Source organism: Accipiter gentilis, chromosome Z (genome assembly GCF_929443795.1).
Source record: "Accipiter gentilis chromosome Z, bAccGen1.1, whole genome shotgun sequence".
Lineage (NCBI taxonomy): Eukaryota > Metazoa > Chordata > Aves > Accipitriformes > Accipitridae > Astur > Astur gentilis.
The window spans coordinates 20,602,724-20,624,121 of record NC_064919.1 but is presented as its reverse complement, the minus strand read 5'-3'; positions in this window follow the sequence as shown (position 1 = coordinate 20,624,121).

Sequence of the window (21,398 nt, the reverse complement as noted above, 5' to 3'; positions counted from 1 at the left end):
TAAAGGTAGGTATAGCTTTCCCTCTCTTGGTGTTCTTGTGCTTAAAACTTGGCTTTCATCAGAGCAGTACTCGAAGCTCAAGCAAGGGAACCTCCAGACTAGAGACCTCAAACTTTCTTTAACAGTGTTTCAGCTCTTCACACATGGTTTGCAGCATACCCTGCATTCAGCAGGGGTTTGGTTACTGTATATCTGGGACACAGAGAAACATCCCAAAGCAAAGAACCTCTCAAAGATAGTATCAGAAAAGGGGAAGCGGATAAGAAAATTCCCAGCCTGAGTGACACTGCAGATCTTATCTACAGCAATATGCCATGGCAAGAGAATTTCAGGTACAATGGTCTTACCCCTTTACATATTTTAAAAATCAATACTAGTACTGCATACAGAGATTCCAATTTCCAATACAGATCTGCAATGAACTGTTAAGCTACATGACAGAGCCATTGATTTCATGCAGTTTTTAATGTATTTAATGTCATCAAAAGCAGAACAAACACACAATCTGGTTTCAAGATGCTGAATTGGCTACGATGCAAAGCCTGTAATCTCTAAGTAACCAGAAGAAACAAAATAGAGCTCTAAAATATGAGCTTTAACAATACTGCTACACATCAGAATATCTTGGAGTACTGAAGGTCATTGCATCCTGGGACATGTATCAACAGAAATAACAACTTACTTTCTGTTTCTTCAGTAAGTACTGTCTTTGTTTAGCAATAGACAATGGCTTCAAGTGGCAAACCAAATAAAGTATGGAACTAAAATATGAAACTCACCTGCTTGCAATCAGGTATAAGTATATTCTGAAAAGTAGAAAAATAATTGTCTTTTGATAAAAAAAATGAAAGTCCTTAGGAACAGAAATATTAGTTTAATATTAGTTTACTATTAATTAATATTACTAAATAACTAATATTTAGTTAAAAATGTCTTTGAAAATTTAACAGAATTCACAAAAGTTAGGTTGCAGTATTTTTTAGTCTGGCCTGGAAGTTAGGAAATTTTTTTGAGAAAAAAATTCCTAACACCTTCTGATATGGCAAATCTATAAGACACCTAAATTGCCATACTCATCTGGGATCTGCTTCTACATGTAAAACTAAACTTCTTGCAGTGATTCCCTCTATGCATACATTTTTACTTCCCATTACTATTTTTTTACTTTATCTAAATTGTAATAGATTAGCTATTTCTTCTTCCTTCTGCATGTGGTATTCACCATATTTTTTTATTCATTAAATTGCCTTCTTTCAGTCTTCTTTTATATTCCAGATGATTTATCACCTATAATGTACTCTATCCCTTCATGATTTTTGTAAATTTATACCACTTCTTTGTTCTTTCTTGTAATATACTGGTTTCATAACAACATACTGCTGTTCCTTGATACCTAAATTTTATTGAAGCAATAACTAAGACAAGGATATTTGATATTTCTTGAAGATCTGCTAGACAAGGCAATAGATTACCTTGGAAGTATAAGGTTGCTAACTTCTGTTGGCTATTAAATAACCCCAAAAAAATTTGCATGCCGAGATAATTATTTTGATACACTTACAATCAATAGCAAACTTTTATAAGAAATCGCCTTGCCTATGTTGGGTTTGGGGAGGTTGTATTTTGTGCTATTCTTCTTGAAACAGGAATTTCAGGGAAATAATTTGAATCACAGCAGGCAGTTAAAAAATTGCACTATCCCTGAGACTTATATAATAATTGATACTCAGAACCCTAGGTTTCTCCTTTCCTATTTTTTATTATAGATTTTGGCTGAACAAATTTGTGATATACACCATCTGAAATAAAATGTCTTGGAGGGATTAATTGAATTAATCTCCTAATATTCCAAGAGGGAAGATCACACATATGGAATCTTTCCTTTGGACATCTGCCACAGCGCTGCTGTTTCAGAGATCTTCTCTGCAGCATCAACAGTACCTAATATCCCCCACAATTTCAACAGAATCTGAAATGACAATAGCAAGCCTGAGGACAGAAGAAGAGCTAATTAGTCAAGTGAGCACCTCAAGAGTTTTAAAGTTCAAAAGGTAGTCAAAAGCAGGTTTATTTTATTAGCAAGTCTGTTTATTATTAACTACTACATAGGTCATATAAAAAGATTTCTTAGAAATTACAGCCAAAATTTTAAAAAGACATTTTTTGCAATTCAGTTTCTAATCAGATACCAAATTGTATAGTTTTTCAAATCAGGAATTTCTTAATGTTTGGACCATATTAAGATCAGTATTTAAATAAAGATAGTATATTTAACATTAGAATAGGAAATCTATTTTCAAATATCTCAGCTGTAAATGTATGGCTTTTCATTATTTCATAAACTTCAGACAAGTAGAAAACTTGCAAATTATTCAGTCATGATGTAATTTAGATGTTCTATGTGCTAATTCCTTGATATTTAACTCTTTTTAAAACTTGAATCAATAACACATATTTATCAGAGAAATACATGGTATGGTATTTTGCTGGGTTTTTATAACAAGATGGATTATATTTTCTGGTTAAGCACAGGACAACAAATCTTGCTTGGATCACCTGTTATATACACAAAACAGATGTAGGTTGATACAGGTTTGATTGATAGTCCCCATATATCTTTGTTTCAAGATAGAATCATAGAATCATAGAATCATTTAGTTTGGAAAAGACCTTCAAGATCATTGAGTCCAACCATCAACCATGCCCACTAAACCATGTTCTGGAGTACCCCATCTACTCACTTCTTGAATACCTCCAGGGATGGTGACTCAACCACTGCCTTGGGCAGCCTGTTCCAATGTCTGACAACCCTCTCAGTAAATAAATTTTTCCTAATATCAAACCTGAATCTCCCTTGCCACAATTTGAGGCCATTTCCTCTCCTACCTTCAGCCACCTGACAGAAGAGACCAGCACCCACCTGGCTACAACCCCCTTTCAGGTAGTTGTAGAGAGCGATAAGGTCTCCCCTCAGCCTCCACTTTTCTCCAAACTAAACAGCCCCAGCTTCCTCAGCCGCTCCTCATAAGACTTGTGCTCCAGGCCCCTCACCAACTTGGTTGCCCTCCTCTGAACACGCTCCAGCACCTCAATGTCTTTCTTGTAGCGAGGGGCCCAAAACTGAACACAGCACTCGAGGTGCGGCCTCACCAGTGCCGAGTACAGGGGGACAACCACCTCCCTGCTCCTGCTGGCCACACCATTTCTGATACAAGCCTGGATGCCATTGGCCTTCTTGGCCACCTGGGCACACTGCTGGCTCATGTTCAGCCGGCTGTCAACCAGCATGCCTAGGTCTTAAGATCAGTCTAGATTTTCCAAGATGGAACAAGACTTTAGCATGAATTGCATATGCTCTGTCAGATTTTAATGCAAGATGAAACAGACCATGTTTACTTGTTTATTCATTTTGGCTTTGTGGAAAGCATGGATTAGAAGGCCATTATTGAATGGATGGAAAAATAAGGAATGCCATTTAATTTAAAGTTCATTTTAGATGGAAGAATCCTAGCTGTAAAGCAATGGGATTAAATTTATCTAAGTCAGTGAGTCTGAAGAGATTTATGTATATAAATGGCACCTACGATCAACATTTCAAAACAAAGCTTTGAAAAGTTTTAAACCTTGGCAAAGTGCTATTTTGTTTAGTAGTATTCATAAATCCCACGAAGACATCTATACATCATGGAAATAAGCTAAGTCACATGTTTACCAGCCAGTGTAAAAATGTGTTGTGTAGTCCAGAGGTCAGTACTGTGTCCAGTCTTGTTTAACATCTTCATTGATGATCTGGATGATGGGACAGTGTGTATACTCAGCAAGTTTGCAGAAAACCAAAACTGGGAGAAATGGCTGATACACCAGAGGGTTGTCACAGCCAGAGGAGCCTGGAGAAATGGACTGACAGAAACCTCATGAGTTTCAACAAGGGCAAGTTCAAAGCCCTGCACCTGGGGAGGAACAGCCCCAGGCACCAGTCCATGCTGGGGGCACCCAGCTGGAAAGCAGATTTGTAGAAAAGGACCTGGGGACAGAAAGTTGAACAAGGGCCATCAATGTGCACTTATGGTAAACGTGCACTTTACTTGTGGTAAAGAAGGTTAATGGTACCTAGGGCTGCATTAGACAAAGAGTAGCCAGCAGGTTGAGAAAGGTGATCCTTCCCCTTTATTCAATGCTGTTGAGACCAAACCTGGAGTACCGTGTCCAGTTCTGGGCTCCTCAGTACAGGAGAGACATGGACATACTGCACACAGTCCAGTGAAGGGACACAAAGATGAGGTAGGGACTGGAGCATCGCTTGTATGAGGAAAGGCTGAGAGAGCTGGGACTGTTCAGCATGGAGAAGAGAAGGCTCAGGGGGATCTCATCAATGTATATAAATACCTGCAGGGAGGGTGCCAAGAGGATGGAGCCAGGCTCTTTCCAGTGGTGCCCAGTGACAGGACCAGAGGCAATGGGCACAGACTGAAACACAGGAGGTTCCCTCTGAACATCAGAAAACACTCTTTCACTGTGAGGGTGACTGAGTTCTGGCACAGGTTGCCCTGGGAGGTGGTGGAGTCTTCCTCCTATGAGATATTCAAAAGCCATCTGGACGTGGTTCTGGGCAACCTGTTTTAGGAGACCCTACTTAAGCATGGGGGTTGGACCAGAAGACCCTGAGAGGTTCCTGCCAACCTCCACCATTCTGTGATTCTGTGAATACATGATAGTTGTAATGGTGTATGCCATCAGAAGACATGGAAGTATCCACACTTTCATATCAAGTCCATTCTTAAATTTAGGAAAGGATAGAACATCTAATTTCTTTTAAAATGTAATAAATTTCCTTCTGAAAAATTATTAGTAATAATGTACATAATTTTAGACCATGATCTGTCATTTACTTAACTCAGTTGTATAAAATATGTTAATTTTTTTTACAGAAAGTCACTGGAAAGGGACATAAAACATATACCTGAGAGCACACAAAAATTAGCATCCAAGTGGAAAAACAGACTTTGATCCATTTCCAACATCTATTTTAAAATAAAATCAGCAGTTCATGAAAGCACTGCTGTTTGTGTGTGCACCTAAGATAGCATAAAGAATGCAGTTTATTAAAAATATGTCTTTCTGGTGGCACAGGGAAACAAGTGAGATAATTAAGGGTAAAAACTGCTATTGACAAACTGTGTATGACACAGGCATCAGATGCACCTTAGCCAGGATCAGGAACAAGAAACAAGTTTTCCCTAAACTGAAAGTGTCATGTCTCTTTAGAATTTGCTAGAGCAGCAGGAGGAATTAGGCATGAACACCATACGATGCACGAGTCTAGTGACAGGAACAGTGTGGAGAAAGTCCAACTCAGCTGAAGTGATCCTGCCCCTTCAGGCATACGCTGGACACTCTTGTCACAGGATGTTTCCCCAACTCTGAAGAAGACAGGCACCCCCAATACCAGGACAGAAGGTAAAGCTGCATTTTGATTTGGAATTGATCTGGCTGCAGATGAGCAGAAGCAGTTCACCCTGTTGTGGCTGCTGTGTGAGGGGGAAATGTCATACATATTTATGACATAAAGTGATGCACTAAAATGGAAAAACACAGATGCCTCTAATTAAACAGATAATCACTGCTGATCCACAAGCTTCCTGGGCAACAGGGTCAAAGAAAAGCAAAGAGCTATGGTAAGAATACAGAAGATAATTCTCTCTAAGGAGAATACAGAAAATGTGAACACATTCCTTAAGTTATTAGTAGGACCCTGTTCAAGGCTGTAATAGCAACAGCAACATAATAATGAAGACTTTCCAAGGCTTTCTGGCCAAGGTCCCTTATATATGACAATGACTAATTCTTCCAGCTCTCTAACTCTCTGACATGCCACCAGGGAGACAGTGAAACTGGCTGTTGGTATTCTGAGTATCGCTTCACTCCAGAAGAAAGGCATCTGCAGCTTTTACTACCCCCATGCCTGCTGCCACAGAAGATGCTCTTGGGACATTGAGAATATGCATGCATCTTGCCTTTTGGATACCAGTGATTTCCCTTTACCCCTTAAATGGTAGGGAAAAGGATCAGTAGACATGTTAAGAAATCCAAAGTGTTATGAAAGCTACAACGGCAGTTGTTACCTCACAGCAGCAGAGATTTATCCTGGGCCTTAGAAAAATTGGTTATCATTATTGTTGATGGTTTAGGGCAAAGAATAGCCACTTGCCCCTAGTTCTGCACACTGCAGAATTTACTTGCAAGAAGATTTTGGAGGGGAAAAAAAAAGAGTATTGCAGGTGTTTGGCCAGCTGTGATATAGAAAGCTCTCCCCAGTCACAGAAACTTTTTAATATATCATATTAAGAGATTAGGATACAGCAGGAAAAAAAAATAAATAAAAGAAAGTCAATAAGTAATTAAGTACTATAAGTCACTTAAACAGTGAATAGTCCAAAAAAACTTTAAAGGAAGTGAACTTCCAAAGGATACAATTAGTCTCAATGTAAAAGGCAGAACTATATCTCATGGACAGAAAGGCAAGCATCAGTTCAACATAGCTACAGATTTCTGTGAAACGTAATATTTACATTCACAGGAAAGTAAGAAGTAGAAGTAATGAAGGAACCAAAGGAAAGAACAAAACAAATACCTGAAAGGAAAACCAAACCAAACCAAACCAAACAAACAAACACACATACACATGAAAGAGAGAACAGGTAGAGAAAATTGGACGGTAAGAGCATAGAAAGAAAAGGCCAAACATGAAAAGATTAACTCTAAGAACAGAAAAAGAAAATATAATTACATAAACAGAAGTATGGATCTTTTCATCTGCTTAAGTATAATTTAAAATATAGTAATACAAATCTGAAGTCCTCTGCCTTAAAAAATAATCTGTTATGATATATTTAAAGGTTCATTAAAAATCTGAGCTGTTGAAGCAAACATTTTTGCATATATCTTTCTTTATAGTAGAGTAGATTCATAATTGTATTTCTTAAAAATGCAAACTTTAATGTTAGAAACTTTTGGAAGCAGCCATTAAAATATTTTTAACCCAAACAGATCAATTTTTTGGCTTGTTGAACTAAAACAGTTCTTCAAAGAAAGCATCATTCTGAATCTCCTCTGTATTCTCCCAAGATGTTTTTTACCATGGATCTCTCAATAAAAGCGTGTCTCTTACAATCTTATTTTTTTGTCTGCATTATCACTAAAATCCATAATCTTTTTTTTCTGGAGACATGAACCAAGAATGAATCTATCAGAAACCATCCCCCAAATTATAAAACCAGGTAACAGATGTTTTATGAGGTATTTACAATGATACACCTTTTTGATCCATAAACGTCATGCACCATGTAAGTACACTATATAACCTCCCTTTTGTCAATCCTATAAAAAAGAGAAACACACAGGGTCTACATTATTTTTCTTTCTTTATCAGCAATAAGTGCACTGATGGTCAAAGGTGCAGGGAGGATAATAAACCTAACTGATACAATCCAAAATTAAAATGCAATCAGCCTATTGAATGTTTTGAAGTTGTTATGATTACCTTGTATAGTAAAGTATAAATTCATTTGATGGTACTTGAAGTCTTTCTTGTTCAGGGTAGAATTATTACACAAGCCTTTTATTCACAGAGAGATTGCCTAAGAAAATCTCTTCATATTGCATAGATCTTAGTCTTTCAGTGTGGATTTGTAATGCAATTAGAATAATGAAGATTACAGCTTTTTTTTTTTTTTTTTTTTTTTTTTTTTTTTTTTTTTTTCCAGTAAAATATACCATACTATAATGGCAATTGACATTCAATATTAATATTTGTACACTTTCTAACAAGACTGGTACTACACCACCATCATGTAGAAATGCATTCTTTAATTGCTGCCAAGCTTCTCTTCCTCTTTAGAGGTTGAACGCTTGACCCATCTGCACTGGCTGCCAGGAAAAGAAGAAAGGACATGGTTTAGAAGATGGCATGTAAGAGTTCAGAATGGAAAAGTTGAACTGGGGACATGAGAACACAGCATAGGAGAAGATATTGTATCACCTTGGAGGTTTAATGGAAAATATTTGTGCCAATAAAGTTTGTGCCAAGCGTCCATTAAATACTGCAGACAGCCCAAGAGAGAAGCACAAAAAAGCCACTAATAATGGCTGTTTCAGAATTCATTTCTCCAAAATTCACCTACAAAGACGTCCTATTTACAAGTTTTGCTGTCATGTTTTTTGCTGACCTAAGGCATAATGATGACTTCATTCAAATGCAGTAAAACAAAATACAAGAACAGAGGTTTGTTCATAAGTGAATAAAGCTATTAGTCTAGCATGGATAGCTGTGTGGCAGCAAAGACTTAATACATTTTGTTGACAATTCTGTCTTCCACCACTGCCCCAAATGTTCTAGCATCTTATGTATTTTCTCATACTTTTGAATTTCTTGCCTAATTTGCCATCTGCCTTCTTGCTGTGACAGTGTTTCTCAGTCAAAGATGCAGGAGTTCAGGACTATTGTTATGCCTCCAGCTTCCTGTAAAACCCTCAGGCGCATTGCTAATTTTTGTTGCACACTGAATAATGTACAATCTATCACAGACCACCCATAAAAATTCAGTATTATTAATTTTCATGAACACCAAAACACAGGAAGCACATACTTTCAGTGGCTTCATCTTCTACACTCTAGTAAAATGAAAGTAAGTTGAATGCCTAAAATCCCACTGGCTTTATTAATACATGTTTACGAATTCAACCTGAATTCTAAATTTTTTTCTTTTTTTTTTCTTTTTTTTTTCTTAATGCTGTACTCTTCACACTTCCAGAAGAAATAATTTTGGTTTTCTTAAAGAAACATAATAAACATCATGAAGCCAGGAGGGGAAAACATGGAATGTTAACTATGAAGAATAAGAAACTTTATTTAAAACTATAGCTATTTCACAGTGCAAAACCCTTCTTATCTAGTGCTAGAATGAAAGTGGTATATGTTGTCTTTGTCAGCACTCCAGACACTTTCAAAGTTTATGTCTTTTTCATAGACTGCTAGAATATTCATCTGTCTTAATTTTTCTTTCAAAAGAACTAGGTAAGAACCTTATGTCATTTGCAGTGCAGTACATCACCTGCAATCTATAACTAATACACTCTTTCAGTAGCATGCCAGTGAAGGATGTCAGACTGCAAGGAAGGGTTCATTTAACTTCATCCATTTTTCAGGGAAAATGTCTGATGATTATATAAGCTGCTATCAGTACTAATAGCCAGATAGATAAACGCATTTTAAAAAGAAGTTATAATTTCTCAGTTTCCTGTTTGCAGTGGCTGATGAAAGTGGAGTATTTGTGCCCCGGATCTGCATTCTTTTTACTTCAAAATGGTCTTTTGCCATTTTTTAGACTCAGAAAAATTCAGATTTATACAATGAATCTAATGCTTTCTCTCTCTTCCCTCCCCCCCCCCCCCCCCCCGCCCCTTTTTTTCCTTATGTAAAGGTTGATAGCTCACATGGGGAAAAAAGGCCACTAAGAAATAGCAACACCTCTGAATGGCTTTAATGTACTGTGGCTAGATTTATTTCTGGTTTGAGATGCCCTTTAAACATTGACAGCCACGACCTTACAGGCTTTCAAGAAGAGTCGAACCATTCAAATCCCTTTTGAAGTTTTAAGATTTCCATTTAAATACATATCTATAAACCCCAATGATTTGGCCATTTAGAAAACATTAGGTTATTTAGTTTGACACCATACAGCTTTCTCTGCTTGTATCACTCTCTGGCTTTGGCTGACTGAATGTAACAAAATTAACTTTCCAACACTAGGGCAAACAGTTCTCAGGATTTGATTTTCACACTGTTACTCTGCCTTGCTGCATTTTGGTAAATTTAGATCTTCACATTTTGAAGCAAACAGTCCCAATCAAAATACAGAAAGCTTAAGCACTTTTAGAGTTTACCATTAATTCCATGACTGAATTGGTCCAGCGTACCAATAGGGTAGTAAGCAGCCAGAGAGTAGTACTTACTAAAGTTAGATGCAAGGTTAAAAAATGTCTGGACTTGAGTTATACCATTACAATGATAACAGCAAGAACTGATATAATTGCTATAATTTTTACCCTTTAGCTTGAAGCTTTAATTGCAGTCAATTCCACCTTTTTCTTGTGGAGTTAATACAGTGATCAGCCAAGAAAGACTCCATCATCCATATGTGTATAGCTATGTTAACTCTGCAGGAGTCCAAGCCTGGCCCTGTAGAAATTTTGAAGCACGAAACAGTTCAGCTTAGAATTTTGGTGCCAGAAGGAAAGAGGTATCTTAAAAGCACATCTCTTAACCAGCAGGGTGGGAAGCCCCACTGTGTAAGGACACTATGAAAAGTACTACTGTGGAGAGTTGTAGTGGCACACACAAAGGTAGAAAAGAATAATTTTAAACATGAAATTCCACTTTTGATGAGGAAATAATTTCATGGGGGAATCTCTTTGCTTAACATTTTCAGCTCCAGGGAGTGAGGGTTTAGATGACAATTGAAACATGGGTTTATTAATTCAACCTCAATTCTAAACCTTAGGCAAGTAACCTACAACTCAGACTAATATGAAAAAGTCTTACACCCATGGTACCTTACCTAAGATCTTTTTAGTACAGTACTTAAGCATGTAAGATTTACACTGGGACTTTCATATACTTCAAAAACTGCGTAATTTTTCCTTAATATTTTAAGAAATCACATATGTCACTAGGGAAAGGTAGTTTATAATCAGGGAAAGATAAGTAATAGAAAATAAATTGACCACATAACATACAAAAAGATTGAATTTAGGTAATATTATTCAGTCTTCTCTAAGTGTGGACGTACAAATAAGCACTCAGAGGTAAAGACTAAGTTTTGTCAAAATGAGTAATCCAGTGCAAAAAATCTGCCTTTCATAATAATATGCTTCTAGAGTTATCTTCTGCAGCCTAAGACAAACTCATGTGGCTTTCTACACCATTATTAATAAAAGGAAGCCATTCTGACCTAGCTACTAGCTTTTCAAATTACGTTTACTTTCTTTGTTCTTATCTTCAGTCAAAGCTAAAGTTCTTTTATGATTTCTTCATTGCTTGTAAATGGAGAAAACCTGGCATTTTCATTTCCCAGAACCTCTTCACCTTTTTCCCCCTTCCCTTTATTGCACAGAGTAAGTCAACTTCCTGGCACACCTCCTACTGCTTTTACCTATGTTTTCCCCAGGCTTTTAGGAAACACTTTCAATTTCTTTGTTACGGGAATGATCAAAGACTTTCTTTATGTCTTTCTTCACCGTTTCAGTCCTCAGGTGTTCCTGGCTTCCAGCATGGGCTCCTACAGGGCAGTGAAATGCTTCCTGTATAATTTCCATGGAGTCTTCTAATGGCTGAGACCTCAAATCTGTATGTTTGTTTTAGCCTGATGCTACAGCTTTCACCAGCAGAGTAACTAGCCATATCAAAGACATATATAACTTTTTATTTAATGTGAGGCAGGACTGGCTTATGCTGGTGCACATTTAGCTGGCAGTTTTATGTCTGAAATGTCAGACTAGTAAAACATGTCGTTTCGTAGTAAGTCTTTAAAACTTTCCTTAAAGAACTATTCCAAATATATCCTCAAATTCTATCTTGTACCTGCTGCTAAAAACAGTTCAGAAGACTATATAGGTACATTTTCACAGGGGTTGTTCTCCTCCTACTTCAATTTTTCCCTTACAGGGACCTGTAAGGGGCATAGTGAAGCTCCATCCTAATCGTACATGGTTTATTATGACTGGGCATTTTTAATAGCTACAAATATTATAAATTTGTTCAAATCATTCCACGTGGTATCTGAAGATTACCTTGAAATTGTATTCCCAAATTAGGTGATTTCTATTCCATACTTACAGTTTCTTTTCCAATGATAGAAGATATTTCAGAACTTAATTTAACAATATGTTAAACAAAATTGAAAGATACAGTAGAAGCACTATTCCCTGTAATTAAACAATAGTGCCAATAATTAGATTTCATTTTGATGCTAAGAGAATTACCACATTTGCTTAGGCAGAAAAATGCAAAGCTCATTTCAATCCTAATGTACTATTCTGCAAACACTGTAAATCAAAGTAAGATGAAATATTCAAAGAAATATGAAATATTAAATGCAACACAGCTGAAGGGAGAAACTCTGCTGTTGTCTCACATTTTGCAATTTCCCATCAGTTCATCAAATTTAGTAATAGAGACAAATTACAACAGGATATCTATTAAAATACTTATGAAATCAGTTTAAAAGAAATTCATTCTAATAAGCATAAGGCTGAGTACTTACTTAACACACACTGACAGGCTACAAAAGACAAATATAGTAGACTAGAAATCTGTATGAAGACTGACATTCACATTTGAGCTCTTAGTATATATTATAAATTATAAGGAAGGCTTGACTACCCAAATGTCACATTCTCAAGCTTTGACTGCTTCTTGAAAGTAAGCTTTATCTTCCCTTTACAGGATTCCAAAATGCAATAGTCCAAAACCCTCCTTTTAATATAATGTGCTAAGGGTTCACATACTTTCCTTATGTTCAGTCTGTTATGCACTGTCCAGCATGTAGCTAAACCATTTAACTACCCTGAACAACAGCTGATAACATTTTTCAGACTTACACTAGGGCATGATTTAGGTAACAAAGAATACCTCCTTGGGAACTGCAGAGGAGCAGGTTCAGGATCAAATACCATAATTTAAGTAGAGCAAGAATGAATTAAAAGAAGACAAAACCAACAGCAGCAGAGAGAAACTATCAAGGATTTCCATAGTTAATCACATTGCATTTTTCTGTTCATATATTTAGACAGAAGGAAGGGAAAAAGGTGTTAAGCCAGCTGCAGAAGGCACATAAGGCCATTTTAGTCCTAGTATGTCCAATGAAATGTGAACAATGTTGGGAATTTCAGAATACAAACTGAGCTGGGCTTATTATAATTATGGGGAAGTTATGCAAATTGTTTGCTTTAGCTGATAATTGCAGCCTCTTTGAATGGCTACGTACATTGTCTTCCCTTTCATATTAGCGACTACTAAAGTGACTTCTGTACCTGTTCATGTGAGTAATTTTTTAAACACTGCATAAGACAAAAGAAAGTTACATTTCTGTGACAAGCCATGTTGCTGATGTGGTTCAGTGATACCAAATACTGTCAAAAGAGAGAAGACCAGAGGAGAAATTAAACAGTACTAGAGTCTAAGGATGTCCCAACCCAAAACTGTCTCTTTTCTAGATAGACAGGATCTGCAGGGAAGGCAGAATTCAGTGCAAGAAATTTCCATTGAGAAGTAGCAGTTAAAAAAACAGAGATTCAGGGGTGCTGTATCTAGTAGTAGGACAGCAAACACATCACCTGTACAGTCTGCAGAGGGGGAGGGACAGGATCAGCACCAGAACTGGGCATATAGAGGTATTTAAAGGAACACAAGAGAGTCTGGAAGGGAGACTAAATAGGAAAATTTCATGTGGGATTGCCTGCAGAGAAGGGGAAAAACACGCACAGGTGGGGAACTAGAAGGCTATGATGAGGAAGAACTAAAAAAGAGAGGAACCAGAAAGACAAGCATCAAGTTAATCAGTTTCTTGGAGGATGCACTGAAATCTGAGCAGCCACAGAAAATAATTTATTTCCCCTGGCAAATGTGGGGTAGAGCAAGGAGGAATTGAGACAAGGTGCCACAGAGTTGACCACTGTAGAGAAGTGGGTCTTCAGCAGTAGAGAGCTGCAGGAGGCTCTGAAGAGCTGGCCAGCATGCAGCCACCACCCCTGTGGTGCTCACCCTGCTGGGGTCCCAGCTAATGGAGACAGCCCTTCAGTTATGCAGCTTTGCAGCAACGAGCCGAGGTCCTCCTCCATATCAGACATCTCCACATCACCCTCTCCCAAGCATCATTTGGATTTCTATTTTGGTTGTTTTCTCTTCCACTTTCTAGGCTATCCCAGCCTCACTACTATGGATAATGAAGGGGTGACAGTGAAATTGTTCTATTAGATCAGTCCCACCTCCAAAATAAAAAAGAAATATGTATATACAACTTGAGCCCATGGAAAGTGGCCTTGATCTAATGTGACCTGTGCATCAAATTACTTCCTGATGTCACCAAAAGAGATGCTTTGGGTACAGAAGTATTGCGCAGTGTGGAATAATAAGAAATAATTCCCCTAGAAGGGGATAGATAAGCTTCAGTGTTAGGTTTTCCATTAATTCTTTGTGTGCACAATGTTTTGGTACATTAGACTGAAGTAAGCATTTGGAAGTTTTATGTGACCATCATTTTAATTTATATTGCCTTGAAACCAAGTACTTTGGGGTGCCTTACAGGACAAAAAAAAAAAAAAAAAAAAAAAAAAAAAAAGCGTAACAAATCAAATTACAACTTTGTTAATTAAAAGCCCCATCAAAGAGAGATTTTTAAAAAGCCAAATACTGTGCTTTTTAGTCATTCATTACCTAAGCAAAATATTAATAGCATCAATGTGAGATTTGTGTCAGTAATGGCTAAACAACTTAAGATATAATCCAAACAGTGAAAATGAAAGTTAACACTTTCATTATATTTTCCCCTGTGAAGAACATTATATGGATTAATTACTTACACTGTGAACAAACTGGTGTAAAGCTAAGACTTCTCACAACTCAGTGCACCATCTAGCAGCTATACTACTTTCTAACATACAAAAGAGTACCCAGAGATGCTATATCAAATAGCTAATAAAAAACATTCTGTACAAACTAGAAGCATTCCTGTGATACAGTCAAGACCGTGAGTTACAGGGGAGATCCTTGATGCTACAGAGCTTTACCAAATAGCAGGGAGAAACCACATCTGACAGTGGAGGGTGTCTATAAAACTACATAGCAGCATGTAGATTTATGTTTGCAAAGTGGGAGACATGAGGAAGTGAGATATAGTTGGGTGCAGCTCTCCAAAGGGTCCAGGACTGCTACAGAGCTGATGGCGCTGTTTGGTTTACTGTTGTGCTTTAATGGTCTCCAGTGCTAGAGAAGTTATAAGAACCATGTAACATGATCATAGTAGGGCTTTTTTATCACTACTAATTGTAATTACCATTATATCCAGTTAAGTGGAACTTTATCTAAATCTTTCAAGTACTCTGCCAACCTACTAGGCTCTGATATGCAGCAGGAATTAGTTTTAGATTTCCTGAACAACTGCAATTACATATATTTTTTAAGTTTATTTTCACTTGAAAAAAAGTTGTCGGGCTTGAAAGAGTTTTAAAAAACAACAAGATTATACTTCCTCTTTGAAGCACATAAGGAATATAAAACTTGCCAGAAAAGTTTAATTTTTTTTCTTCACCCAATCTCTTGATTTCAGCTTTTTGACTTGAGATTGTCATTGAGCATTTCACAGGTTTCTTTTCCTTACAAGGGATTACAAGTGATTTAAAACTAAGGAACTTGGAAAAGTCATTATGTTTTCTCCAATCTACATGCAAATATAGATATTTGCTAGTGATAAATTTCATTTGCCATAGTTATTACTAACTTAACTTTATGATGCAAAGTTTCGATGAATAATAACACAAACAAAGTGGCAAAAAATCCTAGGTGGCAGCATTAAAATGAAAATGCTCAGATGCCAGAATGTATTTTTGACCAAAGCATGGTTGACCCCTACAAGTATCAATACAACAAAGCACAGACAATAAGAAATCAATATGGTATGGCCATACACAGATTACAGATAACAAACTCTGGTAATTATGTACTATAACACATTAAAATAAATCATCTCTGGAAGAAAACACAGTTCCATCAAAAATGATATCCTATGATGATACAAATGACTTCTTAATATAATTCCTACAGTTGAATTCTGCCAGTATTGAGTTGATTGAAATCCAGCAAATGTATTTGCTCGCTCCAACTGAAACTATAGTTTATTAGAAAATGCCTTTCATATGATTTGCTTTCCTGTATCCATAGAGAAAGATATCATTTTCATTCTCTGAAATTGCTTGAACTGTTAACAGCTATTGGAGTTTAATTAATTTTCAAACAAACCCTTACACTGTAGGACCTAAGAAGCAAAGGAAGAATAATGTGTTACTGCTCATTAAGTGGTACCCCAGTGCAAGTCATTTTCCAGCTCTTCACGTTTTTAGTAGCAGTGTCAACTACACAGCCACAGTTCTGGCCCATACCTTTAACAACTCACCATTTTGTGCCTACACGTCTTCCCTCACTAATGGTTGCAAACACAGAAGAAAGTTGTACTCTCTGACAGTTTGGTTATAACCCTATTGCTCCATTGTACTACTTTTAGTACAACCTTTAGCAAACTATATTACAGAAAAAAAAAAAAAAAAAAAAGTGTTATTCTATAGCAACCCAATGAGTAAGCCGAAATTGTTACTCTCTGGGACCAAAGAAACCTCCTCAACCATCCTAGGAAACCATACAAAGAATTAGTCAGTAGCTTAAAAACTTACAGTCTTCCTTATCAGAAAAAAGCAATAACCTGTATGCTGTTAGGAGTCAGGCTTTGACAACCAGGAGCATTAAATGTAGTCCTTTCTCCTTTTTGTTACTATGTCTGATTTTTTTTCTTTGTAGTAAATGAAAGGTGTGAAACACAAGTAGTGACCTGAAACCTCAGAGAAGAGCACTGCTTAAACATTGATAACAGCTTTTGTTAAAAATAATTTAATCTATAATCTAGTTTAATGAAAGCTAATCAATAGGTTGTTGGCACGCATATTCAAAAAATATGAATTGGTTCATACAGTCTTGGTCAGAATGAGTCATGTCAGTGAAAACTGCCCTTTTCACATGTATCTGCAACACAATGAAAGATTAAAGGAAGGAAATCATGTGACATTTTATACCCATCATCTGAAAGGTACTAATAACCTTTGGGGTTATTGTGCAACCAAGGCTCATCAATCCTAAGCAACTTCAGCTCCAAATCCCTCTGAGGTTTGAACTGACAAGAGCAAGGTAAGGTTCGCTCGGCAAGAAAGATCTTGCAGGGAAGGAGTCTGAATGTCTGTATTTGAAGAGCAGTGCTGCATTGGCATGCTATAGGCTCTTATACAGACAGCAAGAAATTTTCAGTCAGGAGACCCAGGTCTGGCACAGCCTAGAGGCACCATGTTGCAGGAATGGAGGTGGAGGGGAAAGAGGTCCTCCTCCATGGTCACATAAAGCATGAAACTGCTACGCAAAATGCCCTAAAATGGGCAACAGACCGCTAGCTAGCAGCAGTACTTAGCTACATCTCACAAAAAAGGAGAAGCATTAGGCCACTTCCTTCTGCCTGGGAGCTCTGGCAGCCTTTATTTATGTGTCTCTCTATTTGACCTGAGGCAAAATGTCTCTGCACAGCTCCTGAGCTCAACACAGCATAGCTGAGGTCAGGATTGTAAAAGGTCGTGCTTAATAGATTTTGGAATGTGCATAGCATTCAACACTAGTGCAATTAAAAATTGTTCAGTTGTAGAGATATTTCCAACTCAACATCCAGTGTAACAAGGACAGTGAAGAGAGTGAATAGGCCTAATAGCCCAGGGTATTTTGCAGTTCTCTTAATGCTGTGAATGCAAGAGAGAAATTGGCTTTCAGTGATTTGCCTTCCTGTTCAACCAATTACCCTGGAAAGAGGAAGAGAAAGAAAACATGATGCAAAGATTTTTAAGAACCTTGATATTTTGGGAATTTTCAAAATTGCCTAACATAATTTCCTTTAATTATTTCTAAATAGTTTTTATATTACACAAAAGCAAAACCTAAAGAAGTTCAAGCTGGCCCTGGAAAGGAGCTTTTATCAGTCATAAATTACCAAACTCTATGTACTATCTTTAGAGATAGTACAGGGGGAGAAAGTAAGAGGCAGTAACGTTCTCCATTCTTTTTTTTTTTCCTTAAACTGCGGGGGGGGGGGGGGGGGGGGGGAGGGAGGGAGGGGGTTCTTAAACTGTGTGGATTTAATCTCTGTAATGCTTTCACAACACAGAGTTGTGCTAATGTTCAAATTACTCTACAAAGTAGAAAATCAGAACCCTTTTCAACACAAAAGACTTGAATGAAAAAAAGCCACACTCATTTTACTTGAGAATGGCAGTCTAAAAAGGTTATAAAGTGATAAGAACTTCTTGCCAGTTAAAAAACATAAAGTATGTTTAGAAATTAGCTTTTAGTTAAAGCTGACCTTTTGGAGCATACTGTGGCTAATGTTCATCTTGCTGAAAAGTGTAATTGATAGATTAATTTATTATTAATAATGTATCCAGTGAGGCTCACCCTTTGTTCCTTTTGGTTCTTTTTTTGTTGTTGTTGTTCACATGCTGTCATTATCTGCACACAAATGACAGTTTGCTCTGATTATCACTCAGAACTCTCTGGCCATCTTTTACTTTGACATTTCTTCAGAGCTGTACAGATCTCTTAATTGAAACTCATTTTCTGCACATGTTCCAAAACAAACAGTATTTCAAACAGACTGCAGCTGTTCCTAAATACCTAGGTCAGACGTTTCCTGGCTAGTTGATTGTGCACAAGTTATGGCACAAGCCATTTACTATATGCATACAAATGTGCTTTTCTCCTTATATGTATGTAAGTGTAAGTGTAAACATTTCTGTATAAATATACAATACAAAGGGAGGGGGACTTCTCATGGATTAGGCTACACATAGGACAACAGCAGATAGCAGGCATGCCTATAGCTGTCTACCTACAGTATGGAGTCAGGGAAAATAGGTCAAACATCAAATCATTTCTAGATATTATTATCAATCAATATGTATAATATGACTGAAATAACCAGGGAGCTGCAAAAGTCCTGTGTACAGCCCCCATCAGCTAATATTTAAAATAGGGAAACAATAACTAGACATGATTTAGGGTTTAGGAACTAACTAGTAGACAATGGGTCTTTATGTTTATATGAGAGTGTGGTCTGGTCAGTAAACCCTGAAGAACCGCTTGGAACTGCCAAGATTAGGGAAGAAGCAGGTAAAAGGTAATTCCTACAGGGGGAGACTTCGACCGCCCACTCGTTGACTACCTACTCAAATGACACCACCTACTCAAAAGAAGACAATGAAGGAAGAAGACAGACTCTGTGTGCTAATTTGCATGAGGGGCAAAGAAGAAAGAACCAATCATTAAGGAAAGTAACAATGAATATGTATTCGTTAAGTGTATAAATGTGAGTATTTTTGAGACAAGGGTGTGCTGTCTTGAGACAGGCACCTATTCATGTGCATCAGTGAAATTAATTTGAAAATATCTCGACTCTGTGTGTTATTGGCTTGCACACCGGGTAAATGAATCTGCTTTTAGGACAACAATGTAATACCTTCAGGATAATGCAGACACATTTGGCTATGGCTGAGCCAGGAAAAGAGACTGCTATTTGCTTTGAAAATGAAAACATAGGATATACTGAGTTTCATGGATGAGCAATTTATTATAGCACAGAGTAGCTTCTATTTCTATGTCTCTAACCAACTGATTTGACATTCAGAAAACAGAGTTAAACTAGAGAATGTACCTGGAGGCCCTGCAGTCCAAGTCTTCATTCTGGCCTCAGGACCACTGGCATCACAGTCCTCATACAGAACACCACAGTCCTCCCAACCAGCCCATCTCAGCAGGTCATCATCCTTCTTGGCTGCCATGATAACACTGATGGCTGACCCCTGTGCAAAGATACAGCACTGATTGCATCCCTCTGCCCATTCTGATACTTAGCAACACATTGTAAACAGATGGCATATGCTATATGGCACAATTACAGCTTCATTTCTTCCAGGATTTTATATTTCTTTTAGCTGTTCCATGACTCATTTTGCAAAAGGCAAGCATCAAATTGTGGGATAATTAGAAAAATAGACACACAGTGAACAAGAGACACAATGGGACTGTACAATCTTTGACCCAGAGGCCTCTGCAAGCAGCAGGCCTCAAGGACGTAAGTGAAGGCTAACTGTTGCTACAAAGTTTGATGAAATAAGCACAAAAAGCTGAACAAGTTGGGCCTACGTGACTGAAAGCAGGACACCAGGCAAGACACAGACAGGAGGAATCATTCGCGTGATCAGAAGGCCTTATCCGATCAAACTATTGCTTTAGGCGCGTGAACAGCACATGTCAACCAATCAGTAGATGGCTTGCGCATGGTTATGGTATATAACCGAATGTTACGCAGCAAATAAAGGGAGAAATCGCTTGATCCACAATATCTGTGTTGGTCTGTTTCTCCCCAGGGTGAGTCCCTGGCGATGTGTCGTTTCTCCTAGATTGTCGTGACGGGAAAGCGCGACATCAAATAACTATAATAATAATTCTTCTGATCCTTACTACAAACTCTAATGATCACTGTATCATTCAGCTAATGCATGTTGTAACATACAAATAAGATGATAAAATACATCTGTAACATATTTAGTAAAAACCTGGGTAAAAGAATTTTTGTACAATTAAAAATAATTTTGCTTAAGTAAACTTTAAGAAACAAGATCAGTTCAATTTCTTAGGGAATAGAGAATATTAGAAACAATGAGTTTCACCTTTGCTTCTTGTGATGATCATACGTTGATCTCATGGAGAACTGGTTGAAATTCTACTGTGTTTTAATGTCACATCAAAGCAAACTATAGTCTTCATTTTAAAAAAAAAAAAAAAAAAAAAAAGTCAACTACCTCAAATAGATGACAGTTGCAAGGAACTCCCAACAGCAAACATCAAGTCAAAAGAAATCATCCATACCATGAAGAAACTAGAACAGCATCTCTATAGGAAGTCAGTGGCAACTTCTTTAATTCTTACCATCTGCCTTGCAGTTAAAGCCTGCTCCAACATAAATGGTAAGGGCATGTGCTTCTTTGGCCACAGCAGCATCCTCAGCTAGGGCACACAGTTCTGGCAAACTCTAACCACAATGTAAAGCCTCTTTGAGCTTCCCCGCTACACTCACCAATGTACATAGGAAGGCAAGAGCATTTTAGCTTAAAAATAAACACTTTCCAGCACAGCACATTCAGACCCACATCTCTTGCAACTGCAGAGACCATCTACTCAGATGCCCAATTTTAATATGACATTTCCACCCCTAAACCAAAAACTCTGCCCCAGTTTGGTCAACTGCTGTTGAAAACCTGATCACACAAAAAGTATAATGATATCTGATATATCCTGTTATATTTAATCTTTGTATTGACTGCCATGTTGGTTAACCTTATTTTGAAATCAGACTACCCATCTTCATGAACAAATTCTCAGCAACAAGAGAATAAAAATGTTGGGATATTTACTTTTTGCATTCACTAAGCAAAGGTATTCTTGATTAGTTTTTAAATCAAGTATAACATCTCCTTTCTTTCCA